Raw genomic sequence first — 14,477 nt, forward strand, 5'->3', positions numbered from 1 at the left:
GAGTCCTTTCTCTCTGCTGTGTTATAATCTCTGTGTTAATGGTCTCGCTGATGTACTCCACTCTCTTCTTAAGTCCAATGGGTATCCTTATGATCACTGCTTTAAATTCTCCATCAGGTATGTTACCTATATCTGTTTCACTTAAATCTCTGGCTGTGGCCGTCTCCTATTCACTTAGGACAAATTTGTCTTCTCATTTTGTCTAACTCTCTGTGACTGTTTCTGTGTGTTGGGAAAATCAGCTACATCTCCTGTTCTTGAGGGGAATGGTTTTATGAGGAAGAGGTCCTGGAGTTCACTGGAGTGTGGTACCTCTTATTCCCCAGCAAGTACTTCTGGGAGTGTCTCCAATGTGTACTGTGTGAGCTCTGCTGTTGTATCCTGGCTGCTTTATCCTTCAGGCCAGTTGTCTGCAGAGGCTTTCTGCCTGTTTTGAGAAATGTTTGGTCCCTGGCATGAATGTGGCACATTTTAACTAGGTGTGCTGTAGTCTGCTCATGAAATGAGACCTGTCACCACTGCTGCCACCAGAACTGAGGCTTTACAAAACTTCCAGACCAGGAGATGTGGTGTTGGCAAGGATTTTGGCTGGTCTTCTGGGGGAGGGTACCTGCTACACTGGGACTGAGGCAAGCATGACTGGGAAGCATGGTGCTTCTGGAGCACGGGGGTCTGGGGGAGCAGGGCTTGAATTAAGCAAGTTAGGTAGTAAGTGTTGATGCTGCACTGGTTCCTGCAGGTGGCCCTGTGCTTATGCTGAAGGGCAGAGGAGGGAAATGGTGCCTTCCATTTCCTTTGTTCTTAGGAGAGTCTCTCTATGAAGGCTGCCTCTCTGGGACATGCTTCAAGATAAGCAGCTTACACCTCACTGTGTGCCCTAGGTGCTCTTCAGATCACTGTTTCCATGCCGTATGTCCATGGGCTGTTTGCCCTGCCTTCTCTCCAAGAGCTCTGCTAGTGTCTTCCTAGTTCTTCTGGAGCCAAGCACACAGATATTTAAAAACTTCAGGCTTTAAGCCCTACTGGTTACAAGAACTCATGAAATTCAGGCCCTCTTACTTTCCAAGCCATTTGCAACAGGGATTTGTTTTTTCATTATGTTCCCCTGTGTTTTAGTTTGTCTCTCGCTACTATCCACAACCATGGCTTTCTCCCCACCGCAGTGGCCATGATCGATTTCTCTCCCAAACTGCATTTCTGCATTTCCTACCTTCTGTGATATGGCCTCTTCTCTACCTTTAGTTTGGGAGTTTGTTCTGCCAATCTTCAGATTGATTTCTGGGGTATTTATAATGATCTGATGGTTATCTAGTTGTGTTTGTGGGCTGAGGTGAGCCTAGTATCCTCCTACTTTCCTGCTTTCCTCCCTCTTCAAGATGGGTTTGGTTATTATAATATTCCTGAATCATGTATTCATTAGAGACATTTTCTACGGTGAATTCAATAATGCCAATAGCCAATACCTACTTTAAGAAATCAACATTCAAATTAATTTTCCATTGTCAATATTCTTTTGATACACTCACAGAAAGCTGAAGAGAGTCCTACAATTCAGGATTTGAATGGGAGTTGTTGTGGCAGAGTTAGACATAGTAGTGGATCCCAAGATTGTTTTAATATCTGCTTTGTCACCTAAACTGTATGTGATTTTAGACTGTCCACTGTATCTCCCTGGACTTCTGTTTCCTCAATTACAATAGAATGCAGCTGGAAAAAATTCATTCAGAAGTATGTATCGAGAATCTCCCACACAGTAAGCTATGGGATATATTTGCAAACCAGGTAGGCATGGTACCTGTCCAAAAGAAACTCATAAAACAAATATGTGTCCAGTATAGATGAGAGATAACATAAGATGGGAATGATGAGCTAAGGAGATGAGTTTTCTGAACTCATGAGCCCTGTTCATATCATATTGAACTTTCTGACAATGTGTAAACTCAATAGCATCCTCCTAATTCTGTGCTCTAGGGTTTGTGCCTATGCATAAGTAGATGCCTCTCCCTTTTTTTTTTTTTTTTTTTTTTTCATTTTGCTTTTTCCTGCTTATCCTGAGACTTGACTTAGGAGTGACTTCACATGACCAGGTCTCTCCGGGACAGGATCTTTCCTTTGTACATCTTTAGCCCTTGTTTTTGAATTTTATCTTGGCACCATATTACAGAATCTACTTAATCATCTGCCATCCCACTATATATAAAATTCTTAGAGTCATTAAAAAAATTTCAGTTATATTTAAAACTTCTGTATAGTGGACTCAATGCAGTGAAGGAAGTAATTATTGATGACTAATTATGTCAGTATTTTATACCTCTCAGATATAGAATTAAAATTATTCTATATTGTGGTAGTAACACTGATTTAGTTATATAAGGTAACATTCATTTACTTATATAAGCAGAAATGTCTCTGTAACAAAAATTCAAATATGATGACTTTCAGTTTGACAATCCATTTTTATTTCATTCACATACCCTTCTCTGACCTTCCCAGGCCACTCTGACTTTGAACTCTGAGTCCTGGCTGAATCTCTTACTGTTAATTTGACCATTCTCATAGCCTGCTTTTTCTTTCCTTTTAATTTGTGTATGATCCTTACTGATGCTACTATAAGCTTCCCAAAGGAGTATAGTTTGGTGGATTGTTAAGAAATGTATAGTACTAATCCATAAAACACTAATTGGTCTGTTGGCTAGATGCAGTCAGTCAAGGAGGCAATATACCAACCTGTGGTATGTAATCAGTGAACTTTGGGAAAGAATAGACACTCTAGTTTGGTTCAATTGAGACAGCCATTTGCCAGTTACTGCTTCACTTGTTAAATATTCACATATTCGAGTGATCACAGAGAGAATGGTGAGAGCTATACCATAGAGGAGCAATGGAGCAGCCTTTTCCAACCATGATTTGCACCCATGGGATTTTAAAATATTCAGATGCCCAGATCCTGTCCCTAGAGAATCTGACTTGGGAGGTCTATGAGGGCTACAGGATCACAGTGCTTAAAACTCTCTACACTTGTAATTGAAAGAAGTTAAGGTTGTGAATCTCTGTAGTAAACTTCGGAGACATATTTTCCTCTAGGACTTTGTGATTCCCTCAAGAACTGTGAAAATGTTACTGCTTTTGAAAAGTAACCCTGAGTGCCTCAACTGTCTTAGTTGCTAGGAATATTTGTTGATTTTAAGCATGTTGGGGTGAGCTAAATAAAGGGTTTTAGTGAGCACAGAAACCATGAGTTAATTAAAATCAACTATTAAGTTGAAGCAGAAATACCAGTAGTCTGCTGACTTGTTGGCTGTTGACAGACTAGAGCACAGGGTGTTGAGTCAGATCATATCCTACATGTTGCACCAATAGGGGATAAATGAGTCAATTTTTAAAAACTGTGAAAGCAGACATTTTAAATGTATTCACAAACTTTCTTAGAAGGTTTGGAAAACAAGAACACTGTGTGGTCTAGAGAAAAAGGACCTTGGACCTCCTCTGAGGGCTGTTGCTAACCACACATGTGACCTTGGGCCTATTATTTGACCTCCTGAGGTCAGTTTTCTTATCTGTAAAATGCGTGGGCTATGTTAGTTATTCTCCAAGTCTCCTCCCAACTTAAAGACCTATAATTTAATGTTATCCTTGCTCCCCCCCAACCCAATTACTCTGTTGTCCTATTTTTCCCTGAATCCTATGAATCAATCATTTATGTTGGTTCACCAGTGTTTCTTAGTGTAAACTAAAACAGGAATCTAGTTAACTCATTTTTTGTTTAACCACTTGGCATTTGATTATTGATATTTATGAAAGAGAAGTCTGAATGACCCAAAATAACAGAACATTCAGTTCATTTGACACATACTTTTAATTTTTGTGAAGAATAACACACACATAGGTGTAAAAGTTGTACCTATGCAGTTTGATGATTTTTTCCAACGTGAACACACCTATGTAACCAGCACTCACAACAATAAACAGAACATTATTGGTGCCCAAGTGCCACCCCATCATGCTCCCAGTTCCTATCTCCCATTCCCTTAAGAGTAAACCACTATCCAGAAGTGTAAAACTACTGATTAGTTTGTTCCTATTTTACTGTTTATTTATATCTGTCTCCTTTTGATCAACATTGTTTTGAAATTCATTCAGACAGTAAGATACATATGGACACTGTTCATACCCACTCTGTAGGGTAAACCGTGTATGCAAATATAACAGTTTAATGTTGATTAGCGTTTGGATAGTTTCCAGTCTGGGGGTCTTACAAATAATGCTGCTCTGACATAAGTCTTTTGATAACATATTCCTAGAGCTGAATTGTTGGGTTGTTTTATATAACACACTTCTCTGAATGTTTCGTATGTAAATGGCCTATTATTTGGTGCTGGGGTCGCAAATACATTCTCACCCTCAAGGGGCCAAACCATTGCTTCTTGGATTAGAAATGCAGTAAGTACCCATGTACGTATATTTTAGCTACAGATAAACTTCCTGTTTTAGCCTGCTAAGGGTAATGTTGAAGCACATTTCTGTTCATTGAACAAAAACCCATAGTGGCAGAGGAAGAGACATCCTATTATACAACATAGTAACAACAGGCGCTACAGTGTCACAATGAGTTTGAAGAATGCCCTTTTAAAAGAAAAAAAACAAAAACAGGAAAGAAAAACATGTTCTAATAATCCGTGTGTATTCATTTAAAGTCATCTGGGGAGTATTAGGCACAGTGGGACTGTGCTTTGTTTTGCTTTGTTTTTAGTTTGATGGAGGGCTCAGGCAATGCACTTAGGACCTGGGACAAGGGCCTCCCACACATCAGTCCCTTAAATTGATCCTAAGATTTGGTATGTTAAAAGTTTTATGGTTCTTTTCTTCCAAGCCTTCCTGCAGGATCCATTTTTAGGCATCTCAGAAAGTCACCTGCTCATTATTTCCACTGTGTGTGGGTGGAGTAGTTTGGCCCAAAAAACAGTTCCGATGTCTTTGTGCTACTATTATTGGAAATTTGTTTCTGCCAGAGGTCACGTCCACCTTATCAGTCGGTAGCCTGCTAGACCTTGAATGGATGGGGTCATTTTAGGCAGTGCATTCTGCTTAGGTTAATGGCAGATTATGAGAAAGTCTGCAGCTGACTAAGTAGTTACTTCAAAAAGGTGGAAAGTCATTCATCTTCTGTAGAGAGCCAACAGGGGTCTGAAAAGGACTAAGTGAGCCATAAGGCCTTTCCCAGTGGGCTTATGAAGAAGGATTTCTCCTATCATACACGTGGGATCTTGGATCAGGTTCCTAGGCAGAGCCTGAGAAGGGATTTGGTTGCATGTGATTTACTGAAGGTGTGCCTTTAATGAGCAGTGGGTCAGAGAAGCAGGGTATGCCATCTTACCCTGATCCTATCATCTTGCCTGATCCTATGGGGGCCCTGGAATATGAGATGCACTACCTAGAGGCTTGGGAGTCCAGCATTTTGTACCCCCTTCTCATTCATGTCAATCATCTATTGCAGGAAGTCATTGTGAGAAGCAATGAGCAATCTCCCAGGCCAAGGAGGCTCCCACTCAGCCAAAGGTACTACTTCAGAGAAGGGGGCAGTGGAGAGCAAGTAGTAACCAGCAATAGCTAGGGAATTAATACCCCAGTCAGTAGTACAGACCCAGGTGAGTACACCAATAGTATTCACTACACACAAATCGTGATTCCTGGAGATTTGCCACAGAGGGGTGGGAGTAGAGGGATCATTTATTTCTAAACTCCTAACCTGTATCTTGGCCATACAAGAAATAACAGAGGATACTTTATGATGGTATCTTCTGCTTAGCAATAGGTATCTGGGCCAATTTTCATCAGACTTGTTTCTGAAACAATCTGTCCCCACTCAATCCCTCACTCTAGGCTCTTTTCCTGACTCTTAATACCTCTTACCACTCATATCCAGCTGTAAAGCCACTATGTACTCCACAGTCTGGCAAAATATCCCATTTCCTCCCCAAAGTACAAAATATATCTGTCATCTTCAGCCTAATTTATCCTCTTCTTTCATGGCAGTTAATTCCTGTCACAGTCCAACATTTAATTACTGGTGGTGTTTGCTTTCAAGATCTATTGTTCTATCTTCATAAATAGGCTGTGAGTTTGTCTCAGGTTGGGATTCCCCAAAGGCAGAACCTCAGATGAGGGTTTGAGTATTAAGGATGTGATTCCAGGGAGCACTGACAAAGGAATGAAGAAGTGAGATAGGGACTAGTAGGCAGGAAGTTTGAGGCACATTACTGAGGTGAACCACTGCCAGCAACTGGAACGTGATTCCACTGAGGACCTCTGGGAGAATCTGCAGAGCACACGTCAGAATTGTTCCACCCTAGGGGTGAGGAAATGGGACATTTATCCTCCAACTTTTGTCAATCATTGAGGGGTGCCTGGTGTGAAGCAGCTAACTCCCTGGTACTTCTGGGAATGTACAGACCAAGTATGTTCTGTCTACCAGAGAGTGCTCTCCAGCCAAAAGAGGTAGCTGATTACAGTCAGAGGCCTTCAGATAATATGTCAGCTGTGAGTGCCAAGGAGATATGGGTGGGACACTGACCCACCTCAGCTTCTGATGATAAGAATCATATATGTATCCAAATCCACCATTCGAGTTTACAGGGGACATGCAGTAACATCTTTATAGGTTTGACTGATTTGTTGTTTGCTAATGACTAAGAAGTGGTGTAAATGGGGTTGTTAAACACATATTTATATTAGAGGTCTTATAAAATCTGAGGAGAGCCTAACACAATAAGTCATCAGGTATTCCTAAAACTAAATTTTATCAAGATTTAATGCCACTGTATTTGTGCTATACTAACTGATAAAAGTTGTGGATACCAGGTGCTATGAAGAAGTTTCCCAAATTTGATGGGTCTGTGTTTTGTTTTGTTTATTGGAAAGAGGTCTATTAGAATTCAATACAGCTTAGACCACCCACCACAAAGGCAGATTCCTAAGTTTAACCTTTAGCTGCCATGTCATAAACTCCCAGTTCTCATATTCTTTCTTTATGACACTTAATGCAATCTTCTGTCTATAATGTTTGCCACTTTCCTGTAAAGTTAGGTTGGCTCTAAGAGAAGATGTAATGCAGGGCTTCTATCCTCTATGTATCACGATCAAGTGTCCCTATTTTATAATAGGAAATCTCACAGTTCAAGTTCAGTATGCAACCTTGCCTCTTGAATACTATATTGCTCACTCCTTCATGCATTCAACAAATGTGTTTCAAGTGCTTGCTGTATGACAGGCAGCTCCAGATGCCTGAGTTACATCATTGAATAAGCAACTCTCTGCCTTCAGTGGGCTTCCACTCTAGGTAGGGAAATGATGACATCCAATAAAGAAAATAAGTGAAAAACTAATATAATACATTAGAAGGTATTGTACTATCAAAAAAGAAAAAAATTAGGGCTGGACAAGGCCGGGTAAAGAATGTAAAGGGAAGAAGGCTAGGATGAGTGATAATCTTAAATAGGATGGTCATTCTAAGGGAACTTTAAGAGGGTAATACCTTTAAAAGGTGAAGGAAAGGGGTGCATGGGTGGCTCAGTCAGTTAAGCGTCCGACTTCGGCTCAGGTCATGATCTCACGGTTTGTGAGTTCAAGCCCCAAGTTGGGCTCTGTGCTGTCAGCTCAGAGCCTGCTTCGGATTCTGTGCCTCCTTCTCTCTCTGTCTCTCAAAAATAAATAAATGTAAAAAAAAATTTTTTTTAAGTGAGGGAAAGAAGTTTTTCCATCTTCCCTCCCCCCCACCATCAGTTGGATGCTACATTATTCCCTTTTCTTTGTGATATCTCATCCATTTTCTGAGACTCCTAGTTCCTGAAATTAACCACCAAATTTCCCTGCTCCTGAGTTCTCTAAATCTATTTAAACCTATTGTTACCCATTTCCTTTCACATGTCATAATTCTGACTCTCATGGCTTTCTTTTGGCTTTTTCTAACACAAATATCACTTTGCCCTTCACAAAAGCAAAGTCAAGCCCTAAAGTCAATCTTATTACTACTTTTGAAGTACTTAATGTATTGCTGCTTTGAACCTTGTTTTCTTTCGTTTAAGTTGCTTGGACTATCTCCTTTGAGGAGAATTTCTCTTTTTTCTCACAAAAAAGAAAAACACTCATAGTGGTAAGATACAGTTTATACATTTCATGTTCTGTTGTTGTTGTTGTTTTTGCTCATTCTATGTGCTTTGATGCACACAGGACTGAGTGACCAAATAAATGCCACCTAGGACTTCTTTCCCATCTAAATTACTGCTCTTTCAAGGAACATTTCTAAAATATGGCCTCAGCTTGTTACCCTGCTTTTTAAAAAAAGTCTCTAAAGAGTGTAAGCAATGTAAAGATTGCATTTCTCTGGAATATCCCAAATGGAATGCCTTTTCTCACCTAATCATGCTCTTTTAGCCTGTGATAAGATGCTGTGGACATTGAGTTTGTTCTTTTGGGATCTCTACCCAGGTGTTGTTCTAGTCTGTCTTGTATTTATCCTGTTCTGTCTTTGAGAGATATGCTGTACATTTATAGATAATAAGGAATTCATTATTCAACAACCAAACATGATGAAATTTCTCTCAATCTATATCAAGGTATTTTGTTTTCAACAATCAACTGAAATCTACTTTTGCTTCCTGATTTCCAAACATATTTTGGAACAGGAACAAGTTTTATTGCATTTCCAATTCATTGGAGCTTTGGTTTTATGACTCAAGTTAAATATAAATTATTTCCTCTAAGACCCAAAAGAAATTTGTGTCATGGATCTTTTTTGAAAAGAATGCATTTAAACCAGATCTGGGCAAATCAAATCCTATATAAAATGTACAAGAATGGTTCAACAAAAGGGAAATTTATCCTGTCTACAAATAATTATTTTACAAATTAATATTCAAATTTCTGTCTGGATGAGCTTAAAAATTATTATTTCCAGTTAGGTTGCCTGAGACTAAGCTGAAACCACCAGTAAACATTTATCCATTTTTGACATACTTATGAGCCATACGTTTAATTTACACAATTCTTTTTATCTCCAGTTAGGTTGCCTGAGACTGAGCTGAAACCACCAGTAAACATTTATCCATTTTTGACATACTTATGAGCCATACGTTTAATTTACACAACAAATTAACCGAAAATGTATAGTTCTGACATATTTCCCCTGTCCTTTGATTGTCCAGGGGATGTTATGGTGTGGTCTGGTGGGTGTCTGTACTTTGCTAGTATGTAGGAGTGGTGGTTGGCCACTGAGGTGACCCAAACCACATGAGGATGGTACATTAATGCAAACCCCTCTAACGAGACCTATTCATTTGGCAGGATGCTGACTCCAACTTGGACGCTGTGAAACAGTGGATACACTAGCTTAATTTGCTTGGGCTGACACTCCCCTTGGGATTTCTAGCACAGTTGGAAGGATCAACAAGACAAACAATACAGCTTTTCTGTTGTCATTTGGCCTTGAAATTAGGAAACACTTTTTCTTCTTTACATCTAGAACCACCTCCTATATTCCATAAAGTTTTTTCCTATTACCTATCCTACTCCAAACAACAAAATCTGGAGGAAACAAGAAAGGCCTAAATTTCATTTTAAATCACCTGATGCTGACATTTTTTATATAAAAATTGGTAATCTGTTTTTTTGTCTTTATGTTTTGGAAGCCTAGACTCATCAAGTGGCCATTAGTTGAGGTATAGTTACATTTTTATTTACTACTAACAGATGTGGAGTAGAGAAGGACCTGTGACAACAAGGAAGATTTGCTTAAGTCAGAGGAGCTCCTAGTATTTTGAGTATGGAAGTGCTCCATATCTGAGCCTCAAAAGTTTATAATGCTAGCATTATCGGAACTTGTTTGGCTACATGGAAGAAATTATGAGTCCAAACCAAGGCAGAGGATTGTAGCAATGATTACTATTCCATCAGAACCATCTCAGTATGTATGGATGCATATGCTCTGTTTCCTGAGCACTTCTATTTTAGTAGCTTTTGGTAACTTTAAGATAATATGTTAGTATTCCCCTATGAGTTTCTCCCACTGGATAACTGGTCATAAAAAATAAAAAAAAAAAATTCTTCCAGGGCTTGTCTTTCTTCATCTGTGAAATGGGAATAACATAACTTAATCTGGACTCTAAAACAATGATTAAAACAAACTAAGCAAGTTATTGTGCAAAGAATCTCTATCCAGTATAAAGTATTTTTATTAGCAGGGCTATGTTGAGGGTGAATAAAGGCATCATGAGGCCGAGAAATCTTAAGTTCTTGGTTCAAATCCCAGATCCATTGCAGCAAACTCACCCTGGAGACTGTCTATGTGCAGGTAATACCTGAACTTGTGAGCAGTGACAGGATCAGCAGGCATCATGGCCTATGCAGCCCTAAAGTAACCAGAATGACCTGGAGCCTGTTTTCTGCCACTTGGTAATAAAGCTTGAACACCTGATAATTTTATCTTCGTACATAAAAAAATGCCAAAAAGCTGTAAGGCAGTTCTCACAAATCAGTTTACAAGGAGTTATTTTTATCCAAACAATAGTCATTTTGAGATATTTCATTGGCTGGTGGCTAAAATCACATTCTCACTTTACAAGCAAAGAACTGAGAAACTGTTAATATTATTTAGAATTATTGGGGCACCTGGGTGGCTCAGTTGGTTAAGTGTCTGACTTTGGCTCAGGTCATGATCTCGCAGTTTAGGAGTTGGAGCCCCGCGATGGGCTCTGTGTGGACAGCTCAGAGCCTGGAGCCTGCTTCAGACTGTCTCACGCTCTCTCTGTTCCTTTCCTGCTCATGCTCTCTCAGAAATAAACACATTTTAAAAAATTAAAATATTTAGAACTATTTAAATTCTTAGAGACTGTCCTAGTCAACCAACATTTCACAGGGGAGGGTACTAAGACCAAGAAGATTGTTTATTCTTTCACTATCTCACTCAGAACCCTCAGTGATGCCTGTTTTTGTTTTACTTTACTCTTTCTTTTCCCTTTCTTGCTCTGCATTTCCCTCATCATTCTCCACTTCTGTATCCAAAGGGAGACACATTTGAAAAAGTGTAAGTTACCCACTTACATCAATGGACAGATCATCCAAATAGAGTCAATAAGGAAACCGTGGCTTTGAATGACACACTGGAGCAGATGGACTTAACAGATATATTTACAACATTTTATTCTGAAACAGAATACATATTCTTTTCAAGTGCACATGGAACATTCTCCAGAATAGACCACATATTAGGCCATAAAACAAGTCTCAACTGGTTAAAAAAGACTGGGGTCATACCATACATCTTTTCTGACCACAACACTGAAATTAGAAATCAAGCACAAGAAAACAACTTGAAAGAGTACAAATACAAGGAGGTTAAATAACATGCTACTAAACAATGAAAGGGTCAACCAAGAAATTAAAGAACAAATCAAAAATTACAGGGAAACAAATGAAAACACAGTGGTCTAAAACCCTTGGGATGCAACAAAAGCCATTCTAAGAGGGAAGTTTATAGCAATACAGGCCCACCTCAAAAGCAAGAAAAATCTCAAGTGAATAACCAAATGTTGTATGTAAAGAAGCTTAGAAAAAGAACAACAGACAAAACCCCAAACCAGAAGAAGGAAAGAAATAATAAAGATGAGAGCAGAAAGAAATGATAAACTTAGAAAAATCCAATATAACAAATCTGTGAGACCAGGAGCTGTTTCTTTGAAAAGATCAAAAATGACAAACCTTTAATCAGATTCATGAAAAAGAGAAAGAGAGAAAGGACTCAAACAAAATCACAAATGAAAGAGGAGAAAAAATAACATCACCACAAAAATACAGTTGTAATAGAATATTATGAAAAAATGTATGCCAACAAATTGGACAACCTAGAAGAAATGGATAAATCCACCGAAACATATAACCTACCAAAACTGAAACAGGAAGAAATAGAAAATTGGAGCAATACTGATTACCAGCAAAGAAATGGAATCAAGAATAAAAAAACTCCCAAAAGTCCAGGGCCAGATGACTTCTCAGGTGAAGTCTACCAAACACTTAAAGAAGAGTGAATATCTATTCTCAAATTATTCTAAAAAATTGAAGAGGAAGGAAAACTTCCAAATTCTATGAGGCCAGTATTATCCTGATACCAAAGCCAGAGAAACACACCACATATACACAAAACAACTATAGGCCAATATCTCTGATGAACATACATGCAAAAATCCTCAACAAAATACAAACAAACCGATTCCAGTGATCCATTAAAAAAATCATTCACCACAATCAAGTGGCATTTCTTCCTGAATTGCTAAGGTAGTTCAGTATTTGCAAATCAATCAACATGATACATCATATCAATAGGAAAAAGGATAAGAATCCTATGATTATTTCAACAGATGCAGAAAAAGTATTTGATAAAGCATCTATTCATGATGAAAACCCTCTGCAGAGTAGGTCTAGAGGGAACATACCTAAACATAACAGAGGCCTATGTGAAAAACCCACAGCAAATATCATACACAATAGGGAAAAACAAAGTTTTCCCCCAAAAGTCAGGAACAAGATAAGGATGTCCGCTTTCACCACTTTTATTCAACATAGTACCAGAAATCCAAGCCATGGAAATCAGACAACAAAAAGAAATAAAAAGGCATCTAAATGAGTAAGAAAGAAGTAAAACTTTCACTATTTGCAGATGATATGATACCGTATATAGAAAACCCTAAAGACTCCACCAAAAAACTACTAGAACTGATAAATGAATGCACTAATAATGAAGCAGCAGAAAGAGAAATTAAGAAAACAATCTCATTTTCTTTTTTTAAATGTTTATTTTTGAGGGACAGAGACAGAATGAGAGTAGGTTAGAGGCAGAGACAGAGGGAGACACAGAACCCAAAGCAGGCTCCAGGCTCCGAGCTGTCAGCACACAGCCCAACAAGGGGCTCAAACTCACGAGCTGTGAGATCATGACCTGAGCCAGTCAGTCACTCAACCGACTGAACCACCCAGGCACCCCAACAATCTCATTTTCAATTGCACGAAAAATGACAAGATAACTAGGAATAAACCTAACCAGGAGGTAAAAGACTTGTACTCTGAACACTATAAGACACTGATGAAAGAGGCTGAAGATACAGAGTGGCTAAAATTAGCAACTCAGGAAACAACAGATGCTGGTGAGGATGTGGAGAAATGGGAACCCTCTTGCACTGTTGGTGGGAATGCAAACTGGTGCAGCTGCTCTGGAAAACTTTGGGGAGGTTCCTCACCTCAAAAAATTAAAAATAGAACTACCCTATGACCCAGCAATGGAACTACTAGGAATTTATCCAAAGGATAAAGGAGTGCTGATTCATAGGGGCACATGTACCCCAATGTTTATAGCAGCACTTTCAACAATAGGCTAATGTACATCAACTGATGAATGAATAAAGAAGATGTGGTTCATATATACAGTGGAATACTACTTGGAATTGAGAAATAATGAAATCATGCCATTTGCAGCAATGTGGATGGAACTGGAAGGTATTATGCTGAGTGAAATAAGTCAGAGAAAGACAGATATCATATGTTTTCACTCATATATGGATCTTGAGAAACTTAACAGAAGACCATGGAGAAAGGGGAGGGGAAAAATAGTTACAAACAGAGAGGGAGGTAAGCAAACCATAAGAGACTCTTAAATACAGAGAACAAATTAAGGGGTGATGGGGGGGTGAGGGGAAAATGGGTGATGGGCATTGAGGAGGGCATTTGTTGGGATGAGCACTGGGTGTTGTATGTAAGCGATGAACCACGGGAATCTACCCCAAAAACCTAGAGCACACTTTGGATACTGTATGTTAGCCAATTTAACAATAAATTATATTTTTAAAAAGAGGTTGAAGATAACACAAAGAAATGAAAAGACATTCCATGCTTACAGATTGAAAGAACAAATATCGTTAAAATGTCCACACTACCCAAAGCAATCTACAGATTTAATGTAATCCCTGTTGAAATACCACTAGCATCTTTCACAGAACTAAAAAAGTCTTAAAATGTGTATGGAACCACAAAAGACCTCGAGTAGCCAAAGTAATCTTGAAAAAGAAAAGCAAAGCTGAGGTATCACAATTCCAGATTCCAAGTTATATTACAAAGCTTAGTAACCAAAACAGTATGGTACTGACACAAAAACAGACACATAGATCAATAGAACAGAACAGAAAACCCAGAAACAAACCCACAATTATATGGTCAATTAATCTTTGACAGAGCTGGAAAGAATATCCAATGGGAAAAATACAGTCTCTTTAACAAATGGTGTTGGGAAAACTGAAAGTTACATGCAAAAAATGAAACTGGTCCACTTTCTTATACCATACGCAAAAATAAACTCAAAATGAATTAAATACTTAAGTGTGAGACCTGAAACCATAAAAAATCCTAGCAGACAGCACAGGCAGTAATTTTTCTGACAT

At 38.7% G+C, this 14,477-nt stretch overlaps 2 long non-coding RNA genes across 2 annotated transcripts in view; one reads left to right on the forward strand and one right to left on the reverse strand.

The window, feature by feature from the left end:
* The window catches only part of LOC121012495 (uncharacterized), a 57,698-nt gene extending 50,516 nt beyond the window's left edge, over positions 1 to 7,182 (forward strand). Inside the window, exon 3 of the long non-coding RNA XR_005782138.1 lies at positions 5,495 to 7,182. This is a non-coding gene — a long non-coding RNA (uncharacterized LOC121012495). The remainder of the gene's footprint in view (positions 1 to 5,494) is intronic.
* LOC121012496 (uncharacterized) overlaps positions 1 to 14,477 on the reverse strand; it is a 58,435-nt gene that overhangs the window by 34,597 nt on the left and 9,361 nt on the right. The gene's annotated exons all lie outside the window — the stretch shown is intronic.

This window comes from Herpailurus yagouaroundi, unplaced genomic scaffold (genome assembly GCF_014898765.1).
Source record: "Herpailurus yagouaroundi ecotype Mexico unplaced genomic scaffold, PumYag 196, whole genome shotgun sequence".
NCBI classification, from domain to species: Eukaryota; Metazoa; Chordata; class Mammalia; order Carnivora; family Felidae; genus Herpailurus; species Herpailurus yagouaroundi.